Source organism: Mastomys coucha, unplaced genomic scaffold (assembly GCF_008632895.1).
Source record: "Mastomys coucha isolate ucsf_1 unplaced genomic scaffold, UCSF_Mcou_1 pScaffold3, whole genome shotgun sequence".
Classification (NCBI taxonomy): Eukaryota; Metazoa; Chordata; class Mammalia; order Rodentia; family Muridae; genus Mastomys; species Mastomys coucha.
Genome location: NW_022196909.1, coordinates 70,066,875 through 70,077,734, shown reverse-complemented (window position 1 = coordinate 70,077,734; position 10,860 = coordinate 70,066,875). Strand labels below are relative to the sequence as shown.

At 36.7% G+C, this 10,860-nt stretch overlaps 1 long non-coding RNA gene across 1 annotated transcript in view; it reads right to left on the bottom strand.

The window, feature by feature from the left end:
• Positions 1-8,196, bottom strand: part of LOC116074991 — a 9,456-nt gene extending 1,260 nt beyond the window's left edge. The window contains exon 1 of the long non-coding RNA XR_004112371.1: positions 8,147-8,196. This is a non-coding gene — a long non-coding RNA (uncharacterized LOC116074991). The remainder of the gene's footprint in view (positions 1-8,146) is intronic.
• Positions 8,197-10,860: the final 2,664 nt, after the last annotated feature.

Below are 10,860 nucleotides of genomic sequence, written 5' to 3'. Positions count from 1 at the left end.
AGAGGGGGAGAGAGAGAGAGAAAGAGAGAGAGAGAGAGAATGGGTTTCAGAAAAGCAGCTGTCCGCTGGCCAGGAAGCATTCCCAAAAAGAAGGAAAATGGATTTCAGAGCTCTTCTAGGGACAGGAGGAAATCAGAAGACATCCTGCTTCCTCTCTGGCTCCTACTGGAGATATCCTTAGTTCCTCGTTACACCAGGTTCTCTTCCCTGTCTGTGTATTGTCTGTCCTTGGTGCACCAATCTGTCCACATGTCACTTTATGTCTGTTTTTGTTTCATTGTTTGAATGACTGTTGCTTTATGTTTCATGTTCAAAAGAAAAAGTGGTTAAAACTTTATCTGCTGGCTATCCACCCCTTGATTTAATTTAGCTTGTTGAAAAGGCAGTCTCAACTTGCACAGCAGAAACTGATAAGTTATCCTGCCCTGTAGCTGGGAGTCAAGCACTGCTGGAGAAAGCTGCTCTTAAAGGGGCCAGCAGCTTCTCAAGTTCTATGGTAAATAAGCTGATGGCTGCTTTCTTCTAGAAAATTCTCTGCAATTGTGATCCAGCAATTACTGAACAGGGGTCAGCAAGTGACAAGGTGCTTTTCTTTTATTATTGCAGCTAGAAAGATCAAGAAAATTGTTTGGTGCAAATATATAAGATTTGTGTAGCCACTTCATTTTTGTTTCTGGCTAGTTTTAAAGATATAAATATGTTCTGCATATCTTGGTTATATAGTACTGGCTTATAAGTTATTATTAAAAAATTGTAACATTGGTAACAAGTAAATTAGCTTAAAATTGGTAACTCAGGGTTGGAGTCATTTAAAAAAAACAAAACGTGGCATAAACCAACCTGTTGGAAAACAGGTCTCTAAAGATACTTCTAAATTGGGATAATATTTTATGTAGTTCTTATCTTAGAAACTAGACTTATAAGGATTTAAACAATCTTATAAGATTTAAAACAATGTTTCTTTAATGAGGTATTAAAAGTTGCACTGCCATGCATTCATACATAAAAACTGGCAGCCAAACTTTGTAACTTGAAAGTAATGCTTTTGGTATTGATTTTAAAATAATAGATTGTTTAAAATTGGGTTTTGCTTTCATAACCATAAAGCTATGGTTATGCTCTAATATTGCAAGAAAAACTTAAAAATTATAGTTAATCTGCCAGTGTCCAGTTGGCTGCAATTTGCAGTTCTATCACAGGCTCAGGATTTTTAACTCACCCATACTTGTAATTAAGATGATTGCTAGAGTAATAAAATTTAAAAACAGCTGTGGTCAATATGGGCCTGCTCCCTGTTTTACATAAACTTTGTTGGATACAGTGGTAGAAGCAAAATTTAATCCCCCAAGATTGGAAAGGACATCTCAGTGGGAGTTTATCTGGGATCAAACAAGGTGATGAAACATTTCAGCAATCTGTGGATAGACTGCTAAAAGCAGTTGGCAGAATTTTTGGAGACCCTCAAGCAGAAATTCCTTTTGTTACATGATTGGCTTATGAGAATTCTAATGTAGTCTGCCATGCATTCATCCAGCCATACAAAGTAAAGACAGACTTATCAGGATATATTCGTCTTTGTGCAGAAATTGGACCCTCATACAATCAGGGTCTGGCTATGGCTACTGGTTTGCAGAGGACTACAGTACAAGCAATGCTTTCACAGCGCCAAGGTGACAAGGAATGTTTTAAGTATGGGGGCATAAGTAATTTTAGGAAAGACTGTCCAAATTGACAGTAGAATCACTCCCCTGGAATCTATCCTCACTGCAGGAGGAGTAATCACTGGGCCAGGCCTCAGGAAATAAGCTCAGATTAAGAAATATTTACATTTGAATTAACGCAAAGGTCAGAGCAGCCTCAGTAGGGGCTTGTGTGGCATTCCTTTTGTCTGTCTTTACCAGATGGAGGATTTTTTTTATACTCTTCCTTTCTAAGTTCATAATTGTAAAAGGTTTGCTTTTAGTAAGCTTGTAATTTTAAAGGGCCCATGAAGCAATATCATTAGAAAGTTTTGCCTCAAGGAATGGCTAATAATAGCCTTACAGTTTGTTAAAAAAAAAATGTTTCTGTTTCAATACAAGAAGTTAGGACTTTGAATCTTTCAGTGTATATTATTATATGAAGGGTACTTTATTAGCTGATCTCTCTGAAGGAGTTTTACTACAAGGCATTACTTTTATACAATTGGCATTAAAATTTTGGAGTAGTTGTTGCTCCAGAAAAGATTTTTTTCAATATTTGGGGCCTCTATATCCTAAAAGAAAAACAATTGTGGCACAGAAAATTCAAGAAAAAAAAGATGATTCAAATTATTTTCAAAAGCTTTAGGAGATGTTAATTGGCTAAGACCTCACCTTAAGCTTAGTATAGGAGGACTCAAGCCTCTGTTTTTATTCTCAAGGGAGATGCAAATTAACTGGTGAAGGATGAATAGTTTTGCAGATAGTATAGGAAGCTACTAAATCAATTGTTGGCTGTTTATATTATTGCTACTCATGTGCTCACAGCAATTCTTTGGTAAAAGGGACCATTAATATTGATTCATCTTTCTTCATTTCCAAGTAAAGTTTGAACATCCTATATTGAAACTGTTGCAGAATTGTAGGATAGTCTTGAAAGTATTTTGGAGAATGTCTTAGGAACCTGATGAAATGTTTACTCCTTTTTTCAAACAGCAATTAAATTTGTTATTGCAGAATACGGATATTTGGCCTATTGCCTGGCAAACTTTTTAGGCAAAATTGATAATCATTATCCAAAAGACAACTGTTATAATTTGCCTCTATGCATGCTTTATATATCCTGTAAATTTATGCATGCATCCCACAAAGAATGCATCTACTGTATTTATAATCATCTATATTTATCTATATTTATCTGTATTTATAATTATCTATAGGAGAGACACATATATGATTGGGTCACATGTTTATTCTCTTGAGTGTCCCTCCACTTCAGCACAAATAATTGAATTATGTGCTGTAGGCATTGTTTTTGAAATGTTGAAAAATCAAGCTTTTAATTTGTATAGTCATAGCCAATATATATCTCATGGTTTGCAATTGCTTGAAATTGTTCCTTTTTTAGATACTGCTAATTCTCAGATTTTGCAATCATTTATGTAAATACAATTCAAGTTAAGAGGAAGTGCTGTTCCTTTAAAGGACTGTCTTTGGGGATTAAAGATCTTATACTGGATTGCCTGGACAGACCCCTTATTCCTGATAGACCTACATGTTAAGAAAGAACTTGAAGCTGTTCAAACACCACCAGGAGCAACTGGGACCATAAGGACCCAGGGAGCCAGGAACCCGAGCTGATCAGTGGCTTGGGTTCCTTCCAGTCTGGGCTGGTTTACCTTGGACAGGAACTCAGCAACCAGTCCCACAGAAAGCTCTATTCCCAGGTACTGTAACACACCCAGGATCACAGGATCACAGGGTTCCCGGAGCATGGTCACAACAGGATCTCAGTATCCCAGAGGCAGCTTGACTACCAGGAACTCTGACACAAACAGGACCTCAGGATCATAGAATCCTGGAATCACAGGATCACAGAGACAGCTAGACTCTGAGGAATTCTGACACCACCAGGATCACAAGAAGGACAGGATCAAGTTGGATAGAGTGAAGGCAGGTAGGACTAGAGATATCAGGTGGAGGGAAGTAAGCATAAGAAGATAATCAACAGAAACCAAGGTTACTTCATATTATCAGAACCCAATTCTCCCACCATAGCAAGTTCTGGATAAACTATCACAACGGAAAAGCAAGATTTAGATCTAAAATCACTTCTCATGACAATGATAGAGGTCTCCAAGAAGGACATAAATAACTCCATTAAAGGAATAAAGGAAAACATGGGTAAACAGGTAGAAGCAGTTAAAGAGGGAACACAAGAATCTCTTAAAGAATTACAGAAAAACACAAACAGATGAAGGAAACGAACAAAACCAGGAAAGATCTAAAACCGGAAATACTCAATAAAGAAATCACAAAGGGACATAGCCCTGGAAATAGAAAATACAGGAAACAGATCAGGAGTCATAGATGCAAGCATCACCAACAGAATACAAGAGATAGAAGAGAGAATCTCAGGGGCAGAAGATACCATAGAAAACATTGACACAACAGTAAAAGAAAATGCAAAAGGCCAAAGGCTCCTAACCCAAACTTCCAGGAAATCCAGGACACAGTGAGAAGACCAAACCTAAGGATGATAGGTATAGAAGAGAGTGAAGACTCCTAACTTAAAAGGCCAATAAATGTCATCAACAAAATTATAGAAGTAAACTAACCTAACCTAAAGAAAGAGATGCCCATGATCAAACAAGAACCTGACAGAACTCCAAAAAGACTGGACAGGAAAAGAAATTCCTCCTGTCACATAATAATCAAAACACCAAATGCACTAAGCAAAGAAAGAATATTAAAAGCAGTAAGGGAAAAAGGTCAAGTAACATATAAAGGCAGGTCTATCAGAATTACACCAGACTTCTCACCAGAGACTATGAAAGTTAGAAGATCCTGGACTGATGTCATACAGACCCTAACATAAATGCCACCCCGGACTACCATACCAGCAAAACTCTCAATTACCATAGAGGGAGAAAATAAGATATTAGATGACAAAACCAAATTTACAAAATATCTTTCTACAAATCCAGCCCTTCAAAGGATAATAAATGGAAAACTCCAACACAAGGAGGAGCAAGAAAATAATCTTCTTTTAACAAACCCAAAAGAAGATAGCCACATAAACATAATTACACCTCTAACAACAAAAATAATAGGAAGTAACAATCACTTTTACTTAATATTTCTTAACATCAATGGACTCAATTCCCCAATAAAAAGACATAGACTAACAGACTGGAAACATAAACAGGACCCAGCATTTTGCTGCATAGGGAATGCACTTCATTGACAAAGGCAGACACTACCTGAGAGTAAAAGGTTGGAAAACAATTTTCCAAGCATATGGTCTCAAGAAAAAGCTGGAGTAGCCATTCTAATATCAAATAAAATCAACTTTCAATCAAAAGTTATCAAAAGGATAAGGAAGGATACTTCATACTCATCAAAGGAAAAATCTACCAAGAAGAAGTATCAATTCTGAACATCTATGCTCCAAATGAAAGGCCGTCTACATTCATAAAAGAAGCTTTACTAATGCTCAAAGCACATACTGTGTCCCACATAATAATAGTGGGAGACTTCAACACCCCACTCTTAGCAATGGACAGATCATGGAAATAGAAACTAAACAGAGATACAGTGAAACTAATAGAATTTATGAACCAAATGGATCTAACAGATACTTATAGAACATTTCATCCTAAAGCAAAAGAATATACCTTCTTCCCAGCACCTCTTGGTACCTTCTCCCAAACTGACCATATAATTGGTCAATTATATAGGCCTGAACAGTTACAAGAAGATTGAAATAATCCTATGTACCCTATCAGATTACCACACACTAAGGCTGGTCTTAAACTCCAACAAGAATAACAGAAAAATCACATACACATGGAAGCTGAACAACACTCTACGCAGTGATAACTTGGTCAAGGAAGAAATAAATAAAGAAATTAAAGACTTTTTAGAATTTAATGAAAAGGAAGACATATAATACCAAAACTTATGAGACACAATGAAAGCAGTGGTAAGAGGAAAACTCATAGCTCTAAGTGCCTCTAAAAAGAAACTGGAGAGAACTTATACTGGCAGCTTGACTGCTCACCTGAAAGCTCTAGAACAAAATGAAAAAATACACCTAAGAGGAGTAGATGGCAGGTAATCAAACTCAGTGCTGTAATCAACCAAATAGAAACAAAAAGAACTGTACAAAGAATCAACAAATCCAGGAACTGGTTCTTTGAGAAAATCAAGAAGATAGATAAGCCTTTATCCAGACTAGCCAGAGGTCTACAAAGACAGTATCCAAATTAATAAAATGAGATATGAAAAGGGAGACATAACAATGCAAATTGTGGAAATCCAAAATAGCAACCAACAGATTGGGAAAAGATCTTCACCAATCCTCCATCTGATAGAGTGTTAATATCCAATATATGCAAAGAAGTCAGGAAGTTAGATTCCTGACTATCAAATTAACCAATTAAAAATGGGGTACAGAGGTAAACAAAGAATTTTCAACTGAAGAATATGGAATGGCTGAGAAGCACCTAAAGAAATGTTCAACATCCTTAGTCATCAGGAAAATGCCAATCAAAACAATCCTGAGATTTCACCTCACACCAAGTCAGAATGGCTAATATAAAAAAAACTTAGGTGACAGCAAATGCTGGTGAGGATGTGGAGAAAGAGGAGCACTCATCCATTGCTGGTGAGATTGTAAACTGGTTCAACCACTCAGGAAATCAGTTTGGCAGATCAGAATATTGGACAGAGTACTACCTGAGGACCCAGCTATACCACTCCTGGGCATACACCCAAAAGATGCTCCAAAATGTAATAAGGACACATGCTCCACTATGTTCATAGCAACCTTACTTATAATAGCCAGAAGCTGGAAATAGCCCAGATGTCCTTCAACAGAGGAATGGATACAGAAAATGTGGTACTTTTACATAATGGAGTACTACTCAGCTATTAAAAACAATGAATTCATGAAATTCTTAGACAAATGGATGGAATTAGAAAATAACATCCTGAGTGAGGTAAACCAATCACAAAACAGCACACATTGTATGTACTCTCTGATAAGTAGATATTAGCCCATAAGCTCCAAATACCCAAGTCTCCATTCACAGACTACATGAAGCTCAATAAGAGGGAAGATCAAAGTGTGGGTGTTTTGGTCCTTCTTAGAAGGAGAGCAACATATTCACAGGAGTAAATATGGAGATAAAGTGTTGATCAGAGACTGAAAGAAAGGCCATTCAGAGACTGTCCCACCTGGGGATCCATCCAGTCTACAGTTACCAAACCCAGACATTATTGTGAGTGCCAAGAAGTGCATGCTAAAAGGAACCTGATATGGCTGTCTCCTGAGAGGCCCTACTGGAGCCTTACAAATACAGAGGAGGATGGACTGAGTGTGGGGTCCCCAATAGAGTAGTTAGAGAATAGATTGAAGGAGTGGAAGGGGTTTGCAACCCCATAGGCAAAACAACAATATCAATCAACCAGATCCCCTAGAACTCGCAGACACTAAGCCATCAACTAAGGTGTATACATGGCTACAGCTTCATATGTAGCAGAGGATAGCCTTGTAAGGAATCAATGAGAGGAGAGGTCCTTGGTCCTATGAAGGTTTGATAGATATGCCAGTGTAGGAAATTGAGGTTGGGGAGTATGAGTTGGTGGTTGGGTGGAGGAACACCTTCATAGAAGCAGGAGGAGGGAGGATGAAATAGGGGATTTCTGGGAGGTGGAGAAACCAGGAAAGAGAATATCATTTGAAATGTAAATAAAAAAATCCAATTAAAAGAAAAAAAGAAAGAACTTGAAGAATACAGATGTTAAAAGACCACAGCTTATTCATAAAAATAGTATTGGAATAATAAAGATAAAGGGAGTAAAACTTTCCATGTTTACTTTTCTTTTGGTATAAGCACCTGTGTGTTCATAATAATGGGAGAGCATCATTATGTTCATTGATATGTATACAGAAGTAGAAGAGCAATATGTACAAGCCTGGAAGAATAAAAAAGGGGGCTTTTAGAAAGTGTATGTATTTCTATGAAGTAATACACAATTATTCAAATGTGGATTATAAACTCTAGAGCAGTATAAACTCTAGAGCAACATTGAATTTTAAAAGAGATACAGTTGGTATTTTAACAATGAGATAACATTGAATCTGAATTAGGGTTTTCATGAGGCAAAGAACCAATGGAATCAATATATGGAATGAATACATGTATATATACATATATATGTATATGTATATATGTATATATGTATATATATATCAATATGTATGTATGTATATGTGAATATATTTATTGTGGTCTGTGAATTTATAATGTTTTAAAATAATAAAAGGGAAATTCACACCTGAGAGCTGAGAAACTGATCAGTTCATCTTTAAAGCTGAATGCCTCATCAGTTGGAGTAGTTCCACAAAGTCTGTCATATTCACTTTGAGGGTGAGGGGTCAAGCAACACTGAGTACTTACTCAGTCTATAAGTTCAAGCACTTCCAATCTTGCACTAGAAGTCAGCAAGGTTCCTGGCCAGCTGCAGGTCCCTATTCTCCAGTGGGTGACTGGGAATGCTGGTTCTGCTATCAGTGAAGGAATCAGCAACAGTAAGAACAGGTGAAAACAACTCAATGGCAAGAGGGAAAGCCAAGCTAGGGAAAAAAACAAAAGAAACAAACAAAAACCCCAGAACTTCTTTCTTTTGACAAACCCCTTTTATCTGAATTTTTCCCAAATGGTATTGCCTACAGTTAGGATAGATCTTACCACAGCAATCAAGGCAATCAGAACACTTCTTCAGATAAGGCTTCCGAGGTTATTCTAATGTGTGGCAAGTTGACATTAAAATTAATAAAGCCATGTAAAATGTTCAGTTAAAATTAGAGATTTAAAGATGATTAAAATTGAAGCAAAAACAAATGCAAAATAATAGTGCACAGTTACAATATGGCAAATGCCATTTCAACTATATTAACAACCATTTAAAATGTAATTTGTTTAAATAAACAAAGAAATCAACAATACATCAAGTATATCCGTTTTGAGGAAATGTCTTCTTATTTAAACAAGGATAACTTTAAGCTGGCTACATTTTCCAAAGTTTATACACATCTGTCTCCCATGCTTAGATTGCAGGTGTGTGCCACAATATTACTCCAAAATATCTTAACTACAAAAAATTTTCTCTGTTTTAAATGACAGGATAGATTAAATAAAAGAATGAAGAAAGGAATATTGTGACATAGCTAATGGAACAGAAATAGTAATGTTAGACAGAGCCAATGTCAATGCATGCTGTTTTAACTTCATTAATATATATTTGATGACCCAGCATATTATAAGGAAAGAAAAGAACCAATACATAAGGGTAAAGGAATCAATTCTTCCAGCTGCAGAAAAACATATATATGTGTGTATACATATATGTATACACAGATATATATATATATATATATACATATACATATACATATATATATATCTGACGATGAAGTCTTAATTAAATAAACAGACAAGAACTGACAGAATTTCAAATTTAAAAAAATGTGTGTCCATCATAACTACACTACCTTCAGTTGGAAATGGGTAATTAAAAAGCACCCTCAATCAACTGGATTTAACAATGATAGACAACATTATCTACCAACAAGACCAAAATATGTTTTGCTATGAACTGCATGTGGAATGGTCACCAAGCCTAGTGATATTCTGGGTCATCAAATATATAGCAATGAAGTTAAAACAAACAATACAAATAGGCTTCTCATCCCAATGGGTGAAAGTGGAAATGTAGACAAGAGAATACCACCAGCTTCCTGTGGGTAGTTCCAATTCCGTGAGGATTCAGATAGCTCTAGTTAAAGAAGAATGTTCACAAAACCAAAGATACTAAATCTGGGAAAGTGTCTGATAGAGGAGATGTAATGATAGTTGTGGAAGGTCAGAATATTAAATGCGTGCATGGAACATTCAAAGAAACAACTAAATGAATTCTTAAATGGAATAAAAATTATTTTGAGAAAGAAAGGAGAGAAAGAAAGAAAGAATGAATGAAAGAAGGGAAGGAAGGGAGGGAGAAAGAGAAAGAAAGCCATCATTCTATATTAGCGTGGCAGAGAAAGAATAACAGTATAAGCCAAAAGAAATAAATTCAAAGTGCAGTAAACATGCATAAATGAAAGTACCAGCTGTGTAGAGACCCTTCTGTTGGCTTCTAGTTTGAAATGTATGCTCCAGCTGCAGTTGAGAAGCTTTAACCAACTGTCTCCTGCCATGGGATGTAGCCTCAGGTAATACATGATAGGTAACCTTAGAGGACACTGGGGCTTTTAATCTGGTCACACTGGGTACTTAAATGAAGGAAGTGTGCCTGTTATATACGTCGTGGTCTTGTCATTCCTTTTTTTTTTTTTTTTTTTTTTTTTTTTTTTTTTTTTTTTTTTTTTTTTTTTTTTTTTTTTTTTTTTTTTTTTTTTTTTTGCGCCTGCCTCTGCTTCCCAAGTGCTGGGATTAGAGGCGTGCGCCACCACCGCCCGACGGTGGTCTTGTCATTCCTGAACTGGCTTCCATTGTTGCCAATCTCTCTATATACTAGATACAATCTACGCTTATCAAGGTCTTGTGGGAACCAAAGGGCTGCACTTGTGGCAAAGCCTAGGTACAAAGACTAAGTCACGAAAGGATTGGGATATCAGGAGTGAGTTCAAGTAATTAAATGCCTTCCAGGAACAACAGACAAGTGGCAAAAGATGTAACTGCATCCATGGCCAATCAGTACCTTACTGCTGCATTGGTGTTTACTGATAAAACACAAATTTACAAATTTTCAAAACCTTCAAGATACCAACCACAGAGCATTATATACATGTATGAGCTCTGCTGAGCATTATACCCCCACAGGTTATCAAGGTTGCTAGGCTTAAAGGGAATTTATACATAGAATGGGCCGAGGGTATACATGGAATCTGCCGAAATGTTTTGATTATTGTAGTAGTGTCAATTTGCTCTTGAGAGTTGGCACATGGCAAGTCAGTATTCTGAACACTGTGAGCGACACACAGCACCTCCCCACAATGAAAATTGGTGCCCTTTCCCTAGCCCCAGCAGGCTAATCAGACCTTGATTGTTTGCCACAGTCCCTGCCTACCTGGGTGGAGTCTTCCTCCTATGTAGGTGGAAGTCTCCTGCCT